At 39.9% G+C, this 24,128-nt stretch overlaps 1 non-coding gene across 1 annotated transcript; it reads right to left on the bottom strand.

The window, feature by feature from the left end:
• Positions 1 to 23,786: 23,786 nt before the first annotated feature.
• LOC145565870 (small nucleolar RNA R71) lies at positions 23,787 to 23,893 on the bottom strand. The gene has a single exon (XR_014095235.1). It is a non-coding gene; the product is annotated as a small nucleolar RNA R71 (small nucleolar RNA).
• Between the last annotated feature and the right edge of the window lie 235 nt (positions 23,894 to 24,128).

Here is a 24,128-nt window from a genome sequence, read left to right as displayed (position 1 = left end):
ACGACTCACCCTCGGCTAGTCGGGCTGCATAGCAGCCCGCATGTGGCTGCCAAGGGCTGTGGCTGTGCTTGGTGCGTGCAGTGCTCGGAATCCGTGAGCGTGCGCGCAAGGCAGCAGCAGCAGCTGCATGATGTGCGCGCCATGCATGCTGCGTGTGCGGCATGTGTATGCGATGCTTGGTGCAGCTAGGGTGCGTTGTGTGTGCGGTGTACTATTGGAAGGCGGCATGGGGCGTGCACAGCAGCAAGACCGAGTGGCCTTCATGGCCATGATGTTGCAAGCACGCCTCGTATGTAGGCAGCATAACACGCTTTGCGATGCTGTAGACTACAGGTGTGACGCTTGGCACGGGCCATGGATGTGCGTGCAACCCCTCACTAGGCACCCATGCCCCGGTGCCTAGCACACCAAGCCGAAAGGCTTGATGTTGGGAACTTTGGGGTTTTAGGGCAATGTTATTTTTTGCGTTTTGCCGATTTTAATTATTTTAATTATGTTTATTTTAATTAAAATTTTTGAGTCTAGGCCTTGGTTTTGAGCGGCACTTGCAAAATTTTATTTTGGAAAAATTTTGGGTTTACGAGCTTTATTAAGTTGGATGCGGAATTTAGTAGGAGCTTCATTATTTTTAATTGCGCTTAATCACATAATCGGTTAAACAACTTTGATTAGTTTTAATTAGGCGGTTAATCGGATTAACCACCTAAGTTAGTTACTAGTTTAAGCGTGTTTCAGCATTGTTACTTGTTTATCGTTGTAAAATGCATGGGACATTCACATATAGTAAATGGATGAATGGAATGTATATTCTCTCATAGGTTTTATAAAATGGTAACTAGTGGGGCCCGATTAGGATAGAAAATACGGACTGCGTTCCGTCATGTATTTTTGTAAATCTAAATACGGTCTGCGAACCATTGCGTATGTTTGTACCTTAATATTTAAATTAGTCCTAATCATAGATACTAGTATTTGCATTATTTTGGTTATGTCTTGAAGACGGAGTTTCTTGGAAGACGAAGCCATAAAGTTGCAATTCAAGACCCTCGAAGACTTGAAGACTCAAGGGGGCATGCTAGTTGCCAAATGCATCATTTACTTATGTTTTCGATATATATTTATGCTTATATATATGAATAACACGTTAGATGTGTTTTGGGATTTTTTGTACGTACCCGAGTGGAGGGCGTGTACATCCCGCGGGAGACAGATCCGCAATGCAACACTCGAACGGCTTGGTCACCTGCAAAACAACGGACCCTCGGTGGGCCGGAGGTCCGCCTCCGACGATCAAGTTACTGACCGGAAGAATGTATTTTAGAGAGAGAAAGTAGAGAAAAGGGAGAGTAATTGTGGGGGCATTGCCCTTGGAGGATAAATTGGATCCCTTGAAACTGATGTAAAGATCAGTATTTATAGTGCATTAGGACATGTGCATTTTAGGTTATTTAACCTAAATAGATTGGCTTTCCACCGTTTTACGGTTTCTAGGGTTATGGGCTTGGAGCCATTTTTACCTTTCTATCATTGAATGACACGTGTCATGCTCTAATTGGCTCATTGAGCACTGAGCTTGCGGACACGTGTCGTTGTGGCATTGGTCCAAATATCGAGGGTATTTTTACCCCAAACATTAGCCCCTCGGAAGGGGTAATTTCTCTTTCAAGAGGAATTGCTCCTTTCGAAAATAAGGCTTTATTTGCCGCTTTCTCAAAGCTCTTTGGCCGGCATATGTCTAGTTCAATAAAAGAGAGATTTGATTAACTTGGAAAATTTAATACCTTAAATGGTATGACATTTTCTAAGTTAATCTATCATAATAATTATTGCCGCTTAAACTAGACAGATGACGACTTTCATTTCTTTTAGCCCCACTATGGTGGTCGTGTAACCTTTGGTGACTTAGAATATTTTTAAGACGTTTGATATCCCATAAGGCAGGAAGCAAATGGCCGCCTGACAGGACAGGAGGCAAATGGCTGCCTGATATTTCATAGGGCAGGAGGCAAATGGCTGCCTGGGGGAAGGAGGCAAATGGCTTCCTGACAGGACAGGAGGCAAATGGCCGCCTGACATTTCATAGGGCAGGAGGCAAATGCCTGTCTGGGGATAGGAGGCAAATGGCCGCCTAACTGGACAAGAGGCAAATGGCCGCCTAGGGTGTTTGTAATCCAATTATAATTTCAATTTCCCTTTACCCCATTGGGAGGACTTGTATAATTTTGGAAGGTAATCTAGGTTAGAACTTCGGTCGGTCACCGGCTGATGTCTTTTAGACATCCGGTTCCCGTAGACTTAGTCGTTCTTTAGATTACCCAGGTCAGGCGGCTATGAGTTGACCAATTAGGTCGTTCAATCTTTGCCGCCTGCATGCGGTTGTACCGGATGGGAGTTACTTTCTGCGACGATTCCACCCGGATAGGCGTCGCCGGACGCCTTACTCATGTTGGAGCAGACAAATTTATAAAATATATTACCATCCTGCCATTGGCCTCATGTCTTTTTGCCATTGGCCTCATGTCTTTTTAAGACGGTTGTATAGCTACTAAGTTTTTAACTTAGATTATTATCCGGCCATTGGCCTCATGTCACTTGGACATTAGTTTAGTTACTAAGTCTTTAACTTAGTTTATTATCCGGCCATTGGCCTCTCGTCACTTGGACGTTGGTTTAGCTACTAAGTTTTTAACTTAGTTTTTTATTAGTTTATAAAGGTGGGCCGTCTGTGCATTACACAAGCGGTTATTCTCCCATCGGGAGACATATCCTTCATTGTTTGGATGTAGAAAAGCCAATTCAACATACTTTTTAGACCTTTTCCGGTTAGTATGCTGCCCTTGAGGGAGACTAAATCCAAAAGATTCAAGAAATCAAATAAGTTGAGTGGTCATTTTTAGACCATCTAACTTTTCTGAAGTTTGTTTAAGAACTTCTCAGTGGGAGTTTGAATGGTCTTTTTAGGCCGTCAAACCCTTCCAAGGGAGGACTTTCAATAGCCATGACGGCTTTGAGATGCCAAGCAACTGAGCTTGAAACATGATTTGATCACTGATCACACAGACGGCTCCTCGTGCCGTATGTATATTACCATTTTTAATGATAAATATTGTCATGAACAATACTCATGCGGACATGAGACTTGTTGTTTGTGCCTAGCAGCTTACGCATGAACCCATTCGGCTCGACATTAATGCCGCCTGACCATTATACTCCGAAGAATCGATCTCCCATATATGCATGCAGCTTCTCACACATTCATATACATGTGGCTTCTCATACTTATATCAGTGAGAGTAAGATACTTTTGAGGTGATGTTGCTCCACTTATATGAGAGAGCAGCTTTACATATGTAATCACAGCCGGATTTAGAATTGCCTTGCGCATATGCAGTCACAGCGGGAGGGGCTGTTCACCACAAGGATGTGTCAAACCTTATAATTTGATATTAATGCTGCTTGGATACAAAAGGTTGAGGTTTCCCTCATGAAGGGGAGCTTGCTCATTTCACTCGGCTTTTATGCCTTTTGTACAAATGTGCAGCCCCTGATGCCGCTTGCTCCCTTATAGCCAACAACTTGGCAATATTGACTATGAATATATATACATATAATACTCAATCATAATAATAATTGTTATTGGTTTGAACACACCTCAGACGACCCTCCAACTAACGTACACACTCTTGAATGTTGGTCGGCTTTAAAGACCGTCCATCTCCTTAACTTTCAAGGAGCCTTGAAGGTTTTTATTAATTGCTTATTGGCTGCCATGATAGCTCTGCTTACTTCACGCAAATGAGTTGCTTCAAGGGTGGTACAGCCGGTATATAAGACCGACTTTGAGCGAGAATGCGACCACAGTCAACCCCTACATGTAGAGGGCTGGTAGATCGTGGGCGGCTGCTCTCACAAGGTGAGCTTCTTTTCTATATTAGAGGTCGAGCGGCTCCATGATTACCGAGTGAGTGAGCTCAACCAATGAGATATGGAATTGAAGTTCGCTGCTAGAACAATCTTGAAAGCCGAGCTCTCGAACTCAATTAAATAATTAGAGATTTCTTGCTCACTACTTAGACGGAATATATATAGCCACAACCACTTGACTAAGCTTGCATTTTAATAGCCACAACCGCTTGAACAAAGTAGCCCCTACAGCCGAGCATGATTGATTAATCAAGCTCAATGAGCCAATTCCATAGCCGGGCTAGATTGGTTACAATCCAATGCTACAACCGGGATGACTTAGGGATGAAACTTGAACCGTCTGACCCTTTATTAGCTTGGTTGCCGCTTGACCTAGCTTACAATCGAGCTCTCTTGCTAGCTCACTTCACAACCGGATCTCTTTTCTTTTCTTTTTTTTTTAAATCATAATAATGATGAACAAAGCAGCCGTTGCACCTGGCTTTGAGGTTGAACAAAGCAGCCCCAACAGCCGGCTTTGATTAATGAACAAAGTAGCCATGGAAGCCGATTTTGAGGTTGAACAAAACAGAACAACAACAGCCCCTGCAGCCGGCTTGATTGATTAACAAAACAACCCCTGTAGCCGGCTTAATTGATGAGCAACGATGCCCCTACAGCCGGGCTTAAGGATGCACAAAGCAGCCCGACCTTAATGTCGTTTAAGCACAACCGACTTCAATTCTGTTTTATGGCTTTTAGGTTATTTAACCTAAATGTGCATTGGAAATGTGCCTTTTAGGTTATTTAACCTAAATAGATTGGCTTCCCACCATTTTATGGTTTCTAGGGTTATGGGCTTGGAGCCCATTTTTACCCTTCTATCATTGAATGACACGTGTCATACTCTAATTGGCTCATTGAGCTCTGAGCTTGCGAACACTGTGGCATTGGTCCACATATTGAGGGTATTTTTACCCAAACAAGATGCATGTCTAGGATTTTGAATGTTGTGATGATTAATTAAGTTCACTTAAATTAACCAACATAGAAACCCTAGGTCCGTAAAATATTGAGTAAAACTTGCCATTCCAAAACAACACTTACCGAACTAATGCGTATAGTAATGGGATATGCCAAATCTAGGCATCACTATCTCCCTAGGAATGTAAGGTATGTTGATGGGTTTACCAAAGCAAGACATCACATACATGTTGGTTTTGGTTAGACTCAACGATATGAGTGATGGAGTCCTAACATATCGTGGCAAAGGAGATAAATTGTTGAGAGAGCATTAGATGTGAGGATTTATCTAACCAAGAGTGGCTTGGAGCCATTAGCAAAGAGTTTCTTACCTTAGAGTAATAAGTGTTAAGACAAGCCAAAGCATGCTTAACAACTCATTGATTCTTTAAATCTTTGAATCGACTTATTCTCACTTAATAGGGACAAATTTAATGTGTGAATAAGACGTTTAAATAAGTTTAATATATGCATGAATTCAATCTTATTTAAGTGTTATGAATGGTTTTTCATTTCAAATTCTTTCAATTATAGAACCATGTCTGCGAATAACTCAAACAACTAATTCTCGTTGCGCTCAATTCTTGACAAGGAGAAATTGAGTAGGCCAATTTTTCTTGATTGGAAAAGAAACCTGTGTATAGTTCCCATGCAAGAGCAAAAGGAATACGTCCTTGATGAGGAAATCCCGAGACTCCCAATGAGGAAGTGACTCAAGCTGCCCTAAATCGATGGCAAACTGCCAATCGGGATGTCAAGTGCATCACGATGGCCACTATGTCTCCCGACCTTCAGAAGACTTTCTTTGAGAAGGAGACAACTTTTGAGATCATTTCTGAGCTTCAGAATATGTTCCAAGAGTAGGCCCGAACTGAAAGGTTTGAAACCTATAGACAGATCCTTGAGAGCAAGCTCAAGAAAGGAGAGCCAGTTAGCCCATATGTACTCAAAATGATATGTTTATTTAAGAACATGGAAAGGCTTGATGCGGGGTATTTAACCGAGATGGCAATTGAAATCATTCTCCACTCGCTACACAAAGGCTATGATCAGTTCAAAATGAACTATAACATGCACAACATGGAGAAAACCCTCACCGAGCTTCATGGTATGTTGAAGCAAGCCGAGCAAACGCTCAAGGATGAGGGAAAGCATGACATGCTTATGGTCAAGAAGGGCAAGACGTTCAAGCGCTCAGACAAAAAGAAGAAAGTTTTAAGGGGAAGGGTAAGAAGACCTTTCTGCCTAAGACAAAAGCTATCAAGGACAACAAGGAGAAAAAGGTGGCCTCTTCTAAATCTAATTCTGCATGTTTCTACTGCAAGAAGAAGGGACATTGGAAGAGAGATTGCCTCAAATTCAAGGAAGATAAGAAGAACGGGACATTTGCTTCTACATCAGGTATTTTCGTTATAGACTTAAACTTCGCTAGCAAAACATCATGGGTATTAGATACCGAATGTGGCTCACACCTTTGTTCTCATGCTCAGGGACTAAGGATTGACAGGAGGCTAGAGAAGGGAGAGGTTGAACTGCAGGTCGGCAATGGACCAAAGATGTCAGCCATATCTGTAGGAACTCTCAGTTTGTCTTTGCCCTCAGGGCTTGTTTTAGAACTTGAAAATTGCTATCATGTTCCTAGAGTTACCAAAAACATTATATCTATTTCGGCGTTGGACGCCAAAGGATTTGAGTTTCGAGTTAAAGACAATGTATGTTCGTTTAATCTCGACAATGTTTTATATGGTTAAGAATATTCAGAAAATGGTCTTTATGTGCTCTCTCTAGACAAACAAGTTTATAATGTCGAAAATACCACTAAGAAAGCTAAGACCATTGAGTCAAATGAGAAGTACTTGTGGCATTGTCATCTTGGCCACATTAACATCAAATGCATTAAGAAACTTCTACAAGAAGGTGTTCTTGACTCATTCGATTTACAATCGTTTAAAAATTTCGAAGGATGTTTATTAGGCAAGATGATAAAGCAGCTAATCTCCAAGTTGGGAGAAAGGGCAAGTGACTTGTTGGGCCTAATACACACCGATGTAAGTGGACCAATGAGCACAACCACAAGAAACGACCATCGATATTTTATTACCTTCACAGACGACTATAGTAGATATGGATATGTCTACCTTATGTCGCACAAATCTGAATCGTTTGAGAAATTCAAATAATTTCAGAGTGAAGTTGAAAATCAGCTTGGTAAGAAAATCAAAGCCCTTCGATCAGATTGAGGTAGTGAATACTTGAGCCAAGAATTTGATGACCATTTGAAAGAAAAGGGTATAATTTCAGAATTGACAACTCCACGAACTCCACAATGGAACGGAGTATCCGAACAGAGAAATTGAACCTTGCTACACATGGTACGATCAACAATGGGTCTTAGTGATCTTCTTATCTCTTTTTGGGGACACGCACTTCTAACCACATCACTAACACTGAACCGTGCTCCATCAAAAGCTGTAGAAAAGACTCCATACGAATTATGGACAAAGAAACCTCCAAGGTTGTCTTTTCTCAAGATATGGGGTTGCGAAGCATATGCCAAGAATTAATTTCTAACAAACTTCACCCCAAATCTGACAAGGTTTTCTTTGTGGGCTACCCAAAAGAAACCAAAGGGTATTACTTCTACAATAAATCCGAGAACAAAGTGTTTGTTGCTCGCGATGGTGTCTTTTTGGAGAAGGAACACCTTTCCAAAATGACAAGTGGGAGGAAAATCAAACTCGATGGAGTTCGAGAAGACGAGAAACAAAATCAACTTGACAGTCAAAGTGCTCAAACAACATCTATTAACGTTGGTCAAAATGTGCAAAGTCAAACCGGCAATGCAAATACTCAGTCTATTACCCTACGTAGGTCGTAGAGGCCAAGGTCTCAACCTGATAGGTATCTTGGTGTCGTATTAACCGAGAATCAGGATATCTTGGTAATGGATGGAGATGAACCGGCAACCTATAAGCAAGGGATGGCGAGCTCCGACTCTGCTAAATGGCAAGAGGCCATGAGATCTGAAATGGATTTCATGTTTGAAAATCAAGTATGGGACTTGGTTGACTTACCCGAAGGTTACACGCCTATCAGATGTAAGTGGATTTTCAAATTGAAAACCGACAAAGATGGAAATGTATTCATTTACAAAGCTAGACTGGTAGTAAAAGGTTACAGGCAAATTTATGGTATTGATTATGATGAAACCTTTTCTCCTGTCACAATGCTTAAATCTTTTCGGATCACCCTAGTGATTGCTGCATATTACAATTATGAAATATGGCAGATGGACGTCAAAATCGCCTTCCTCAATGGAATTTTGGAAGAAACTGTGTATATGACACAGCGTGAAGGTTTTGTCAACCAAAATAATGATGGGAAAGTGTGTAAGCTTAAAAAGTCCATTTATGGGCTAAAGCAAGCTAGCAGAAGTTGGAATCTGCGATTCGATGAAGCCATTAGTAAGTTTTCTTTTATCAAGAATCAAGATGAGTCTTGTGTTTACAAGAAGGTTAGTGGGAGTGATATCGCCTTCCTAGTCTTATATGTCAATGACATATTGCTCATTGGAAACATTATTCTGATGCTAGAGTCTGTAAAAGCCTGGCTTGGAAAACATTTTTCAATGAAAGACTTGGGAGAGGCTCAGTACATATTTGGGATCAAGATCTATAGGGATAGATTTAAGAAGATGATTGGATATAGCTAGAGTACTTAAATTGATAAGGTACTTGCTCGATTCAACATAGAGGAGGCCAAGAGAGGTCACCTGCCCATGTCACATGGCATAACCCTAAGTAAGAAGCAATGTCCAAAGACACCTGATAAGCGAGAAAGGATAAATCAGACTCCATACGCTTCACTTATTGGATCTATCATGTATTCAATGATATGTACTAGGCCAGATGTATCGTATTCCTTGAGTGCTACGAGCCGATACCAATCAGATCCAAGAGATACGCATTAGACTGCGGCCAAGAATATCCTAAAGTACCTAAAAAGGAACAAGGATAAATTCCTGGTATATGGTGGCTCAGATGAATTAGTTGTTGAAGGTTATACCGACGCAAGCTTCCAAACAGACAGAGACGATTTCAAATCGCAGTCTGGATACATGTTCTATCTAAATAGAGGAACATTTAGTTGGAAGAGTGCCAAGCAGAGCACAACTGCAGATTCTACAGCTGAAGCCGAATACTTGGCAGTTGTTGAAGTGGCTAAGGAGGCAATTTAGATTAGTAAGTTCGTTGGTGAACTTAATGTTGTACCCTCCATCAAGGGTCTAATAGCCCTCTATTGTGATTGTTGGGTTTCGATGAGTCCGATTCACCGCGGAAATAAAACCCGAGCCCAAGGAATACTCACAATTAATATAACTAAAGATATAAATAACAAGATTAAGGAAAAGACTAAATTACCCTTGAAGCGTGCTTCGCTCGACCACCAGAGCTTTTACTTGAGAAAGCCAAGTCTCACAAAGGGCGATGACCTTCGACGGTATCCACCCACAACGCGACGCGACTTGTCGACTACTTGGAGGTTAGCCAAGTCCGACCAAAATGACTACTTGGGTAATTAATGAGCTTATAGGTTTTCTCTTAAGTGGAGATGCCTAATTGAGCTCTTACTCAAGTGAACAATCCCAAGGTATGCCTTGCTATTTATAAGGAGTGCTTCCTAGTGAATTCCTCTCATATTTCAATGTGGGACTATTCACAAAAAGATCCCACATGGAAAGAATGTTGAATTCAATTCCTTGTTAAATAAACTAAGGAATAACTAAGAAACAAGTGTCACATGGTTAGGTGAGGACAACTTCCTCACTTGCTCCCCAAGACAACTCACATCCATTGTGAGCTAACCATGTGGCACCCAACCTTGAGCCCCAAGATGGGTTCGGTTGGGCCGCCACCTTTCGGCCCGCCTCCATGACCTGTCACCCGGGTCCGCAGCCCTTGCCACATGGTGCTGCCAACGTGGCACACTGCCACTTAGTGGCTGCCATGTGTGCTGCCACATGGTGTGTTGCCATGTGTGTTGCCACGTGGCACACTTCTATTTGGCGTGCTTCCCTAGGCTTCGTGCGGCTAGGGTTTTTACTTGTTACTTGAAGCATTTTCCCGTCTCGCCAATTCCTAAATTTTGGCTTGACTTTTAAGATTCGGTTCTGATGCTCTAAGCTCGAAATCCGATGTCTTTGTTCACAATACTCGAGTGACTCATTAATTCCTTTCGGATTAATTTGTCGTGTTGGATCATTAGTTGCTTGGGTGTGACCCGAAGGGTTAAGTCATGATTAAGCTGTAATATTAATTATTCATTAATATTACTGATTAGAAGCGGCCTCCTCCTAGGCATTCCGATCACTTGAACTTACTGAATAGTTAGCTTTCAAATAGCTCTGAACCCTCTTTCGGAATAATACACTTGTTCGAAGGACACTATTCCTTTTAGTGACAACAATGGAGCTATTTCTCAGGGTAAAGAGCCAAGGGAACATCAGAAGGTCAAACATGTCAAGCGGCGATTTTACATGATAAGGGAATAGAAGTCAGAGGGTGAAATTAGAATTTGTAAAGTTGGAACGGATGATAATCTAGCCGATCCACTTACTAAACCTCTGTCTCAAGTGAAGCACAACAAGAACGTTGAGGCAATGGGAATCAGGCACGTTGGAGATTGGCTTTGATTTCCATGTTTAGTGTTTTAATTAATTTTGAACATTTAATGTAAGACACTACGATGAACCATTAAAGTTTGGAGTAATTTAATTTCATGCAATTTTATCACTCCTTTTCTATTTAACTGTGGTTTAGAATTAAATATTGAGTTCATTCGATTATGAGAATATTCAAAATAGGGTATCAAGACCGGTCTTGGATAAAGAAACACCTATTAAGTGAACATTGAATATTATAATCGAAAATTATCCCTAATCGAGGTCATTTAAATGATGGAAGGTTAATGACCACTTGAGATTAGTGTGTTGTTTGATTTATAGCACCGTTTCTTGTTCTATAAGGACATGATTGTCATAAATCATTTGCACGGGTATTGGTTTAGAACCATGCTGGATCGACCTATGAGAATACTTTAAGAGATTTAAAAACCGTCATAAGTATACTTCTCATTATGGCTATCGGAACCTCTTTCCTTGACCATGAGTATTGTGAGTTCTCTTGTTTGAGTACTAGTCCGTTTTGATGTTGGTCAAACGTCTGCCGTACATTGAGATTATAACGACAACACTCGGGCGGCTAGGTCCACTTAGTAAGAGAAGATGACAGTACAAGAATGCGAATGTCCCCCTATTAACAATAGGGAACATGTCTTTGTTGTTTACAAGGCCTCTTGAAGAGCGAGACTGTAAAATACATGGCCGTGCTCAGATGGATTTTAAGAAATCATCTGCTTATTGACAGTCGAACTCGAATTTTGAGAAACAATTCTGGACGTAATAAGGATGACGAATAATCTTACCTTTGATGCGTGCCATTTATGACACTCTTAGGCTAGGTTTTATTCTTATTTTTATACTCGTTTTTTAGTCTTTTATGTTGTATTTTTAGGGAATAATGCTTGATTTGCGTAATTGTGAGTTAGTTTAGAGAAATGCGTGTTTTTAATGGTTTTCTTATTATTTTATTCATTTCTCGGCTATTTCTCTCGCTTCTCCGTTTCTTTGACTTGTTTTGTAGGTGTGTCGAGTTTCCCGGGATTTAATTATCAAGGAGGAAGCTCGAGCGTATTCAAGGAGGTTGATGGAGCTAAGTTCGGGAATCCAAACATGCAATTCAAGCTAGCTCTACAAGCACAAGGACCTTGGAAGCAATGCTTTGGCTTGGAATGTTCAAGTGCTTGGAAGATAAAGGAGTTACCCTTCTCAAGAGCATTGCCTCAAGTGCACCAATGATAGGGATGCTCGGGAGCACGGAGATTGATCGAGCAAGCGAAGGAAGAAAGGCCACGAGCACCAAGCAGGGGTGCGCGCGCGCGGCAAATTGGTGCGTGCGCGCAAACCCAGCTGTGCGCGCGCGCGGCCTGGGTGGTGCGTGCGCACAGATCTTCTGTGGCCTACTGTGCGTGCGCACAGAAAGGTGGTGCGTGCGCACGGTTTTCCTTGTTTTCCCTCGCTTGCTTTATTATAAATTAGCCTTGTCATTTCTACTTTAGGAGACGATTTTTAGATTAGTTTAGTGACTTTCTCTCTCATATCTTAGGTTAGGTTGAGAGCTTCTCTCTTTAGTTTTTAGGGATAGTTTAGGAGTAGTTTTAGAGAGAGAAAGTGAGGGCTTTCAATGGCGGCTTAAGAGATTGAAGATTCAATGGTGACAATTGTATTGAAGATCTTCTTAATCAATCAATGAGCATTTCTCACTCTATCTCATCCTTATTGCTTTGTTCAATTTCATTTTTGTTTGGTTTAATCTTGATGTTTGATTCTTGATAGTGTAATTGTTCTTGATATTTTTTTGATTCTTGATTTCCTTAGTTGTTTGTTGATAGATAATGATTCTTGAGTAGTTGTTTGGCTAGGAATTAGGTGCAACTTGTATGATTGATTGATTGTGATTAATTTGGGAATTGTGTTGATTGATTGTTGAGATTAAAGTGATTAATGAAGGTTTGCATGTGTGTAATTCGATTAGGCCTTGAGAATTATGCTAGATTGCATTGTAATTGCTAATGACACGACCAATTGATTTAGGAATTGCATTTATCGATTGGTTTGGATTGTGATTCTCTTAGTTTGTTATTCATAGTGAACCTTAGCTTAACGATTAGGAGATAGCTCTTTAATTCCAATTGATAGCTCTTATCATTAGTCTTCACAACCTTTGATTGACATGATCTTCCCAAGTTGTTGCAATTATCATGATTACTTGTTGATCCCCATTCCTAGTGTTTTATTTGTTTGATTGTTAGTTTGTTAGTTGTTACTATTCCTTCTTCACCTTCGACTTCGACTTAGCTTAGGCGCATAATTGAGAGTGCTTGAACATTACTGTTCCTTTGGGTTCGACCCTTGACTTACCTTTATAGTCGTATTTAGGTTTGTTAAGTGTTTATAAATTTAGTTTTACTTAGGGAGGATTAGTAAACGACCTACATTTTCCTCTTATGAAAATAGCGCCGTTGTCGGGGAACGGTGTCTATGTTTGAGTGTTTTTGATTGCTTGAGTCTAGGTCTTTCTATATACTCTTCTTTTATTTGATTTTTGCTTGTTTTGAAAACAATGGTATGTTTTTCTTTTCCTCGATATGATGGTGAGTCTTTTAATGTCTACTTCCATAGACTTATAGGGTTTTTGAACTTTAATTGTTGTAGTATTTGGGAGGCTTGTGAGATTTGTTATTTTGGTTTGAATGAGCAAACTAGGAATGAAGTTTAAAGCATGCATAATGGTGAATTTAGAGCATTGTCAATAAATGATGCTTGGGATTTCTATGTTTGGTTTGCTAGGGATGTCTATAATAGGGATAATCATGATTCTAATGTTCATGTGCAATTGTGTTGATTCTTCTAATATTAGCATGAATTCCCATGATTTGTCACATGATCCCATTAGTGAACCTAGAACAAATGATTTCAACTCTATTCCCTCTTTTGCTCATGATGATGAGGTACTTACTCAAGTTGATGCTAATGGTGTGTTTCAATATTCTTCATTATTTACCATGCCTTCTTGTGATATGCTTTGTTCCCTTGATAATGAATCTCAAATGCTTGGTTGTTCCCCCACTCCCCAATGTGATGTATATGCTCATGATTTTCATGTTGATTCTTCCAATCTTGGTTGTACATCTTCTTCTCTTATTGAACCTCAACCTTCTACACCTTTTGAATCTCTTGTTGATATATTTGAGTCTCAAATTAGGCACATTGAGCTTGATAATGATCTTGAGCCTAGTAAGGAGATGATTCTTACATCTATGAGAGGTCAATTAGAGATAATGAAAAAGAATGAGGAGCGTATTGAGGAGGAAAGAAGGAGAGGTGATGAGTTAGAAAGCCAATTGTCATCCTTGATGCTTATATGTGAAAAAAACCAATCTAATGTGTGTGTTGAGGATGATGATGATGATTTTGAGCAACCAAGAGAGGGTGAGGATCCCTTTGGCGAGCATTTGAGTGATGGTGAAGGAGTTGAGAATGAAGAAAGTGTTGATTTTAAAAACCCCAACCCTCCTTCCCATCTTGATGAGTCTTTTATGCATGAGTATGACTCTTCTGTCCATGAGTATTTGGACTTGTTTGAGGTTATGGCCAATAATTTTTTTTGGAGTCAAAGGAAAACCCATAGTCTTTTGGATGAATTCATTGAGAATGCTTCTTTGGAGAGAGATGATTTTGAAATGATTTTGCATCCATTCATGCATGGTTTCGAGACTTTAGGCTTTAAGGAAGTTGAGGGAGTTGTTGTTCATGAATGTAGTGGAGGAGATTATGTAGTTCCTCTTGGAAGTTGGATGTTTGAGGGAGATGGTGATCATGAGTGTTCTTCATTTGAGGATTCTATGATTGATTTCCATGCTCTTATCGGTGATTTGAGGCGTGGTGGTGAGAAAGAGCTCATTTGTGAGACCATTGCTCCTATCCCCTCCTCTCATGCCCATTTTTCAAGAAATTTCAACCATATCCCCAGAACTCCTATGTCTCTCCCTTCATTTGTCAATAAGCCTATTAGGGACCCCCTTGTCTATGATGATTTATATGTGCCTCATTCGTCCCCTATTGAAGAAAAGGGTGATGTTGCCACCCAAAAATATTATGAGGAGAGTTTGCCTTCTTCTTCTTCTTCTTCTTCTTCTTCTTCTTCTTCTTCTTCTTCTTCTTCTTCTTCTTCTTCTTCTTCTTTTTGTTCTTCTTTTTCCTTTTCTTATTTTGTTGAATTTTCTTTTGATTCTTCTTCTTTCTCTTGGCATCTCTCTCCTCATTGGTGTGCACTAAGCTTGTTGCATGCCTTCTTTTTGTCATGAGCACACTTACTTTCTTATGAAATATGTAGTAGTGCATTTGACAAACTCTTGCGTGCGTTGGATTGTTATTTTCTAAAGCGGTCAAGCTTGGACCTTAAGCAAGCCTTTCTCGGGAAGTAACCCGTGTTTTATTGCTTTCATTTTCTTTTCTTTTTAGAATAGATTTTCTGTCATGGAAATGTTTGTGTGCCTTTTGGTAGGTACATGACTTGATATACTTTGGTGCATTAGTTTGAATCAAGAATCAAGGAAGATTGACTCCTATTTTGCTAGCATATGGAAAGCAAGACTCAATTCTAGATGAACTTGGCTTTAAAAGGTTGAATTGGGTCATTTGTGGGTATTTACACCCACCTAAATCCGGTAATATCTTTCCTTGTTCTTTCTCTAATGGTTGGTGACTTGTTGAACATGTGTTGGTTTGTTGGATTGATTTCTTTTTTTTCCTCTCCCGTGGTTTATTTGATTTATGTTTGAGCATGTTGTCTCATTCAAGCTCGGGGGAAGGTATTCTATCATGTTTGGTGGGATTTTGATTCATATATGCCATGCACATTTATATATGCATTTCCATGTTCTTTATTTTGAAAAAGCCCAAAAAGATTTTTGTTCCTATCAAGGCAAATTTGCAATGTGTTTTACTTTGTTCTTGCTTTGGACATAATACTTTTGGACTTGTATAGTTGAATGCTTTTCTTCTTAAATGGTAACGGTGTGCACGGTTTGATAGTATGCTTGGTTGATTCTAGGATAAAGCATGCTAAGGTAGTTGGTTAGAACTAGTGGGACCATGAAACCGGATCTACTTGTTTGTGGCGTGTTGGTAGTTGCTTCCTATAGTCGAATTGACACCAATAGTGAGTTTTTGCTACATCCATGTGAGGTTCATTATTTTTCAAGCCTTCAACATATATTTGCGTGAGCGGCATGGATCCTTGACTATTGCGGACCTAATCTAGAATCTTGGCTCATAATTCTCAAACTCGAGACCGAACCATCTAGGGAGGACAAAGGCATCTTTTCGGGGCGGTAATTTTACTTTTCTAGGATAGTTTTCTTATTTTTGGTTTTTGGGTTTACATTTGCCTACTTGCTAACCATTTGAGCCTTTTTCCCTTCTTTTCAAGCCACATCTTTAGAATTTTGAGCCTTTGTTTCATTTTTGTTCCATTTTTGGTTTTTGTGAAGCAAATGATCATTTTATTGGAGTATGTGGTATATGAGTTTTGATATTGGTTCATATTTGTAAGCAAGCTTGTGTTTTGTATATTTGTGTGAATAATGGCAAATGAATAAATGAAAAAAAAAACCATCCAAAGTTAAAAAAAAAAAGAGTCAAGGAAAAAGCAAGTGCAAAGTTGAAAAAGCCGTCCAAAGTTAAAAAAAGGCGAGGACAAAGCACTAATAAAGAAAAAAAAAAGAAAAAAAAGGGTGAAAAATAAAAAATGCAAAAATATTTTGATGTGAGTATCCTTCTCCCTATTTAGAGCATTGAGGACAATGCTCCATTTAAGCTTGGGGGGAAGCGTTCTCACGCTTTTTAAGGATCTGTTTGTGATGTTAGCTTTGAATAAGCTTGGGGGTGTTGGTGCTTTTGTTTGGTGCTTACTTGATTATGGTGTTGAGGATTGATCACCCTTTGCTTCACTAATTAGGAAAACCACCAAATTCTAAATTTTAAGCCTACCCCTAACCTTTTGCCCTTACGTTACAACCTTTGGGAAAGTCCTTTTGACCTAGTGGTTGAGTCATATACCGAGGGAGGGCATTATGAGTTAAAGCTTAAGGAAAAGGGATGCAAGGTCAAGATGTCGAGAACCCTCAAATTCTATTCTTTTCCGGTTTCTTCGTGGAACTTTTGAGATGCTCACTAGGGGAAGATATGAGACTAGTAGGGAGAACGCGGTAAGACCGTTTGGGATGAAAGTGGATTGCAAAAACTAGTTCCTATGCTTAGCATATTTATGTTTCAATCAACCTCGGGTATCTTAGAACGTGCACTCCCTTACTTGTTTAAAAAGATTTGCATTCATTTGTGCTTGTACATTCGGAAAAGTCCTTTCATGAACATGTGATTGCTTTTCTTTTCTTTTGATTTCCTTCTCATGCTTTGCTTTGTTTGTATTATTATAAGAGTTATAGGTTAATCTCTTAGGAAACCTTTACGAGAGCATCACTCGTCCTCTACGGCGATCTAGGGGTTTAAATGGCTTGTCTTTAGTTGCTAAAATTGACCGTGATTCCTACAAAAGTGAGTTAGTGTATATTCCCATCCTCTCTCTTTCTTGTTTCTTTCTTTTCTTGAATAATTTCATCATTTTTCCCTTGGGTTGGATTTTGTTTTGCTCGAGGACGAGCAAAAGTTTAGCTTGGGAGAATTTCATGCGTGCCATTTACGGCACTCTTAGGCTAGGTTTTCTTCTAATTTTTATACTCGTTTTTTAGTCTTTTATGTCGTATTTTTAGGGAATAAAGCTTGATTTGCGTGTTTGTGTGTTAGTTTAGAAAAATGTGTGCTTTTAATGGTTTTCTTATTATTTTATTCATTTCTCGGCTATTTCTCTCGCTTCTCCATTTCTTTGACTTGTTTTGTAGGTGTGTCGAATTTCTCGGGATTTAATTATCAAGGAGGAAGCTCGAGCGTATTCAAGGAGGTTGATGGAGCTAAGTTCGGGAATCCAAACATGCAATTCAAGCTAGCTTCGCAAGCACAAGGACCTTTGAAGCAATGCTTTGGCTTAGAAAGTTCAAGTGCTTGGAAGATAAAGGAGCTGCCCTTCTCACGAGCATCGCCTCAAGTGCACCAATGATAGGGATGCTCGGGAGCGCGGAGATTGATCGAGCAAGAGAGGGAAGCAAGGCCACGAGCACTAAGCAGGGGTGCGCGCGCGCGACATAATGGTGCGTGCGCGCAGACCCAGCTGTGCGTGCGTGCGTACAGATCTTCTGCGGCCTGCTGTGCGTGCGCAAAGAAAGGTGGTGCGTGCGCACGGTTTGCCTAGTTTCCCCTCGCTCGTTTTATTATAAATTAGCCTTGTCATTTCTATTTTAGGAGACGATTTTTAGATTAGTTTGATGACTTTCTCTTTCATATCTTAGGTTAGGTTGAGAGCTTTTCTCTCTAGTTTTTAGGGATAGTTTAGGAGTAGTTTTAGAGAGAGAAAGTGAGGAATTTTAATGGTGGCTTAAGAGATTGAAGATCCAATGGTGACAATTGTATTGAAGATCTTCTTAATCAATCAATGAGCATTTCTCACTATATCTCATCCTTATTGCTTTGTTCAATTTCATGTTTGTTTGGTTTAATCTTGATGTTTGATTCTTGATAGTGTAATTGTTCTTGATATTTTGTTGATTCTTGATTTCCTTAGTTGTTTGTTGATAAATAATGATTCTTGAGTAGTTGTTTGGCTAGGAATTAGGTGAAACTTGTATGATTGATTGATTGTGATTAATTTGGGAATTGTGTTGATTGATTGTTGAGATTAAAGTGATTAATGAAGGTTTGCATGTGTGTAATTCGATTAGGCCTTGAGAATTATGCTAGATTGCATTGTAATTGCTAATGACCCGACCAATTGATTTAGGAATTGCAATTATCGATTGGTTTGGATTGTGATTCTCTTAGTTTGTTATTCATAGTGAACCTTAGCTTAACGATTAGGAGATAGCTCTTTGATTCCAATTGATAGCTCTTATCATTAGTCTTCACAACCTTTGATTGGCATGATCTTCCCAAGTTGTTGCAATTATCATGATTACTTGTTGATCCCCATTCCTAGTGTTTTATTTGTTTGATTGTTAGTTTGTTAGTTGTTACTATTCCTTCTTCACCTTCGACTTCGACCTAGCTTAGGCGCATAATTGAGAGTGCTTGAACATTACCGTTCCTTTGGGTTCGATCCTTGACTTACCTCTATACTCGTATTAGGTTTGTTAAGTGTTTATAAATTTAGTTTGACTTAGGGAGGATTAGTAAACGACCTACATTTTCCTCTTGTCAACCTTATAGTTCATGAAGAGACATTAAGTGACATAGGAAATAGGCTATACACAAAAACTGCACTTGTCCGGAAGGATAAGTGGGAGATTGATAGGAATGGTGTTCTTCAAACAAGTGTATTATCCCGATAGAGGGTTCGGAAATATTAGAAAGCTAATAATTTAGTGAGGTTAAGTGATCGAAATGCCTGGTTGGAGGCTGCTTCCGATCAGTAATATTAATCCAGAATTAATATGAAGGCTTAATCTTGACTGAACCTTTCAGGTCACACCCAAGCAACTGACGATCCGATACGACGAATTAATCCGGAAGGAATTAATGAGTTGCTCGAGTATTATGAATTTAGACGTCGAAAATCGAGCTAGGAGCGTTGAGACCGAGCGTCGCAAGTCGAGTCGAATTAATAAAAGATGAGACGGTAAAATCTATAATTAATCAACAATTACCAAAATACCCCTAGCATCAGAATGCCCTGAGTAAATCGAGTGCTAGGGGCAATGGTGCTAGCATGCGCACCATACTAAGGCTAGAGTGCTGGGTGCGCATGGCTAGTAAGCTGTTGATGTGTGGTAATCTAGGTCGTTGAAATCTAAAGCACCACCAATCAAACAATTAAGAAGGTAAAGGGCAAATGTCATCATTACCAAATCTAAAGCAATGAGTATTTGAATCCCAATATTCTAAGGCGGTATGAATAAAGTCTATATCAAGATCTACCCCCTTAATACCATATAAACCCCTTAAATGAAAAAAGTCAAGCTCTTTCCTCTCCTTAGCAATTAAAGACCGGCACCACTCACGAGTAAAATCACTAAAAGTCTTAGCCATGACTATTTTATTGAAAATTAATAAGCTAAGTATTTAATCTGCTCGAATTATGCTGAAATCGGTAGATTTGGGGGCTATTTATAAATAGGGATTGACGCAAACCAAATCCTGAACGGATTCAGGAAATTAAAATTATCGCGTCGCGATAGCTTGCTCTTGCCTGCGACAGCGTCACGCGTTATGCTGACCGCGTTTTTTAAAATTTGACTCGATTTGTACTTTGACTTTACGGTTTTTGATCCTTTCAAAGCCTTATCCAATCCTATTTTTGGCAACTTATCCTATATTGATTATTTTTAAGTTTAATTAATTAAGCTTATTGTTAATCAAACTTCATTTTATTTTTTCATTTTTCCTTTTGGGGGAGAAAGTCGGATACCCTCCAATAGTTATATAAATGACGGAATTTTTTGCGCAAAAATTTGTCACAATTTTTCACACACTCACATGCACATAAAATAAAAAAATAAAAATAAATAGAATAGACATAGTAAAAGTATGTATATACATAAGTGTCAATAATACAAATAGCAAAGTCCTATACATGTCAAACAAAAAATGGACACATGTACATCTATGATCCCGGAGGACAAATCCCGAAGGTATCGTAAAATCGCAAAGTCCGGGGAGTTACCTCCTGCCCAGCATCAGCCTCTCCAGTCGAAGGAAAAGAAATAGTAGGGCTAGTCCGCCCAAGCTCACCCTGCTGAGGCTCCTGATGAGGCGGTTGCTGCGACGACGAGTTAGAATTAAAGTAACAAACAGTGATGCATACCGAGAGAAGCGCCTCTCAAACAAGTACGGTAGTATCCAAGCCAGGATAATAGCCTCCCCGACTAGCAGCAATAGGGAGCCCTCGTGGCGAAAGCTTGGCTAGAGCTAAAGATGGAAGATAATCGTAGAACCACACCTGTAACAACAGGGAAGAGTTAACAAAAGCTAAAGTGCATCAAAAGTAAGCTTCTGAAAGTAGAATATACCTCTACGATCCTCCAGAATCTAGAAAGTGTGACCTCCTCCCTGTAGTTGCGATGGCGATAGGCGAGTCACAATCCAAGTAGGAAGTCAGCATAGGCCAAGCTGGCCCAGTCAAAAGTCCCGACCGTTCATAGGTCACGATGAGCAGGTAAATAGTAGATTAGCGCTCAGCTACCCTTGTTAGGAGAAAAGGTACCTAACAGTAGAATCAGAACAAAGATGCGCACCCGCTGCTTAGGGATGGTCACATCATCTCGGAAGGCCTCTGCAAGAAGAGCCCGGCGAATGGACCGGTCGCTCATCTGTACTGATCTCGACTCAGCACGGGCCCGAACAGCAATAGGACCCAGTAGCTCATCCACCTCCGCTAACATAAGGGTAATATCCTTACCCAAAGGAACCACCTTCGACTGGAACTCTAGTCTAGTGATCACAGAGAAGTTAAGGGGAGTGATGGTCATCTCACCCCATGGAAAATGGAACGTGTTGGTGGTGTCCCAAAAGAACTCCACCAAACCTCTTACGATGAAGCAGCTCGACCGTAAAGAGTAGAGGGCCCTAGTGTCCTGCAGAAAAGGAGTCAAGCCACATGACTCTCATAACGCGCGCAGCTCCGTGTTGTTGATGAAGTAGGAGTCATATAAATGACCGATGGTATTGTTGCCCGAACCATGGCAACGAACCCGCTCGTCGGTCATACCACGCCGAACGCGCTCCGAAATGTGGAACTTGGGCGCGAAGTACAGAGTCTGCCCATCCCACTCAGGGAACTCCCCAAGGCTAGTAGAAGTCCCCTCGCCTACGTCGATAGGCTCGTCCTCCCAGTGAGCCCAGCGAGAACTAGAGCCAGAACCTCGACGATGAGTCATGCTAATCATATTCAACAACATAAAAAATAGTAAATTGATGGTTCTTTAGTGTCTAAAGTTCGCCTAGTGATATGTCTATTTTATTTAGTGTTTTACCTCTGTCCCTTGGTCATAATTGGTAGTGTTTTTGGCTCTTTAGAGCCACTTTTATTACTAATTGGTGTTTTCTAGTGTTTTCGTAGTTTTGGTTGAGTTTTGTAAGGAATTGCACATTTGGAGCATTTTCCCGTGATTTTATGAAGCAACTACGAGCATTGGAGGAGCACGACCACTTTTCATAGCCCAAGGCCGGTTAGAGTCATCGAACCGGTGATTAAGGGCTCGACATATGAGACACCAAGGCATTAGATACCAAGTATTAAAGCCCCAAAGAGGAAATCCGAATTTGGCCGAACAATCGGAGCCCAATCGAAGTCCAAGAATAGCTCAAGTGACCTTGCCCGATCAGGCCGCCCTCGCCCTAAGGCGTGCCCGACCGGGCGGGGTGGAAGAAGAAAAGAGGCCTTCGCCCGATCTCGCGCTCGACCGGGCGCGAGAGAAGCTCTTCGATTGAAAAAAGGCGCGCCCGACCAGGCGGTGCCTCGCCTGACCGGGCGCGTGTTTCTGGGGGAAGATTAGGCGTCGTTTTAGTTCGTATAAACTTAGGATTTTCTAGTTTAATATAAATACGTTTTTCTTAAGCAAGTTGAGGACCTGTTCTCTTAGCTTTTCTCTCTCTACTTAGTATTTAGATAAAACTTCTCTCTTGTTCTCTCTCTCTACAACTCTACAACTTTGTTATTAATTCAGTCCATTATTTCCGTTAACTTTGGTAACGATATCTTCTCTATTATTTTCAGTAATTTAATTTTTTTATTTCATCACGTCTTGTTTAATTGCTTTTATTAGTTTAGATTTAATTATGTGTGAGTATTTTTCTTTCTAGGGTTTATGGGGATCCATAAATAATATCAAAGGGTAATTTATTGTTGTTGATTGTCAGTGCTTGATTAATTTCCTATTGATTGATTTAATGTTATGCAATTAGATTAGGCTTGGTTTAATTGTATGAGTTATGCAATATTGATTCGAGATTTGAGAGATGAGAATTGATGTTTAGGCTTAGTTTCAATAGGCGGACTAATTTATAAATGGTTAAGTCGAGATTCGAGAGATGAGATTTAATACCGGTAAATTAACTCTGTGATTATAATATGTAGTGAAAGCCCTTTATGATCTGATTAATTGATGCATTGATGATTGATTATTATATTTTACCTTGGAATATTATTTATTGGTGAACCTAAACCCTAGGCTTTTATTAATTGATTTCTCCCAACTTTTATCACCCTTAGTTTAATTTCATCATATCTATAATTTAGTTACTTTATAATTTAGATTATTTTAATTAATTAGGAATAGGAAGACTTGTTTCCCTATGGTTCGACCCTTCTTCCCTATCTGCATAGTTAGAGGAATCTAGGAATTATTTTTTATTAAGTGATACGACTTTATCCTGTTAAAATTTGGCGCCGTTGCCGGGGAAACGATTTTATTTTTATTTCTAATTGTTTTTGTAGTCTAGATTATTATCCTTCGTCCTAGAGAACGTGAGTTCTTTGGGACAGTTCTCATATTTGTCGTCTAGTTCTTTGTTTATGCCCGGGTGTTCCAGATCAGGTTACATCCCTTTTGATCCTGAGATTGAGCGTTCTTTTCATAGACAAAAGAATTTGAACTGGCAAATACTGGCAGGTTCTGGGGGTGATATTCCTAGGGACCCTCCATCTGATTCTAGCGATTCGGAAGTTTCTTCAAAACCAGAATCAGAGATGACAGGAAATCCACCTAAAAAGCTCGACAATTATTCGCAGCCGTCACTGACGGATTTTCCACATCTCAATCCTACCCCGGCTCTTGATGGAGTACAATTCAAGATTAAACCCTAATTTATCACGATGTTAGATAGGAAGCAATTCAGTGGAGATAAGGATGAAGATCCTAATCTCCATATTGTAGATTACTGTCAATATTGTAATACCATTAGGCAAGTTGGGGTCACACAAGACCAAATCAGGGAGATTCTTTTTCCTTTCTCTTTATGTGGAAAGGCTAAATTATGGTTTAATGGTTTGAATAGAACTACGCTTGGTATTACTAACTATGAGACTTTTGTTTTGAATTTTTATAACAAATATTACCCTATAGAGAGGACAACTTTACTAAGGAGTGCAATTCAAAATTTTGCCCAAGAGTCAGATGAAACTTTATATGAGGCTTGGGAAAGATTCAAGGATCTGCAGAGAGAGTGTCCCCACCATAATTTAGCACAGTGGCAGTTGATCTAACCCTTTTACAATGGGATTGGAAATTCATCTAGAACAATTTTAGATTCTGCAGCTAGTGGGAGGTTTATGAATCTTAATGTTGATGATGCAGGTCAAGTTATCAAAAATATGGCAATCCACAATTCCCAAATGGGAATCCTAGAGGTTTTTCTTACAAAGGGAAACATAGTGTTGACTCCGTATCCTTTTTGCAAGCTTAATTAACCTTTATTT

Source organism: Chenopodium album, chromosome 10 (assembly GCF_948465745.1).
Source record: "Chenopodium album chromosome 10, dcCheAlbu1.1, whole genome shotgun sequence".
In the NCBI taxonomy this organism is placed as follows: domain Eukaryota; kingdom Viridiplantae; phylum Streptophyta; class Magnoliopsida; order Caryophyllales; family Amaranthaceae; genus Chenopodium; species Chenopodium album.
Note: the sequence above shows the minus strand (reverse complement) of the source record. Positions and strands in the feature narration are given on the sequence as shown.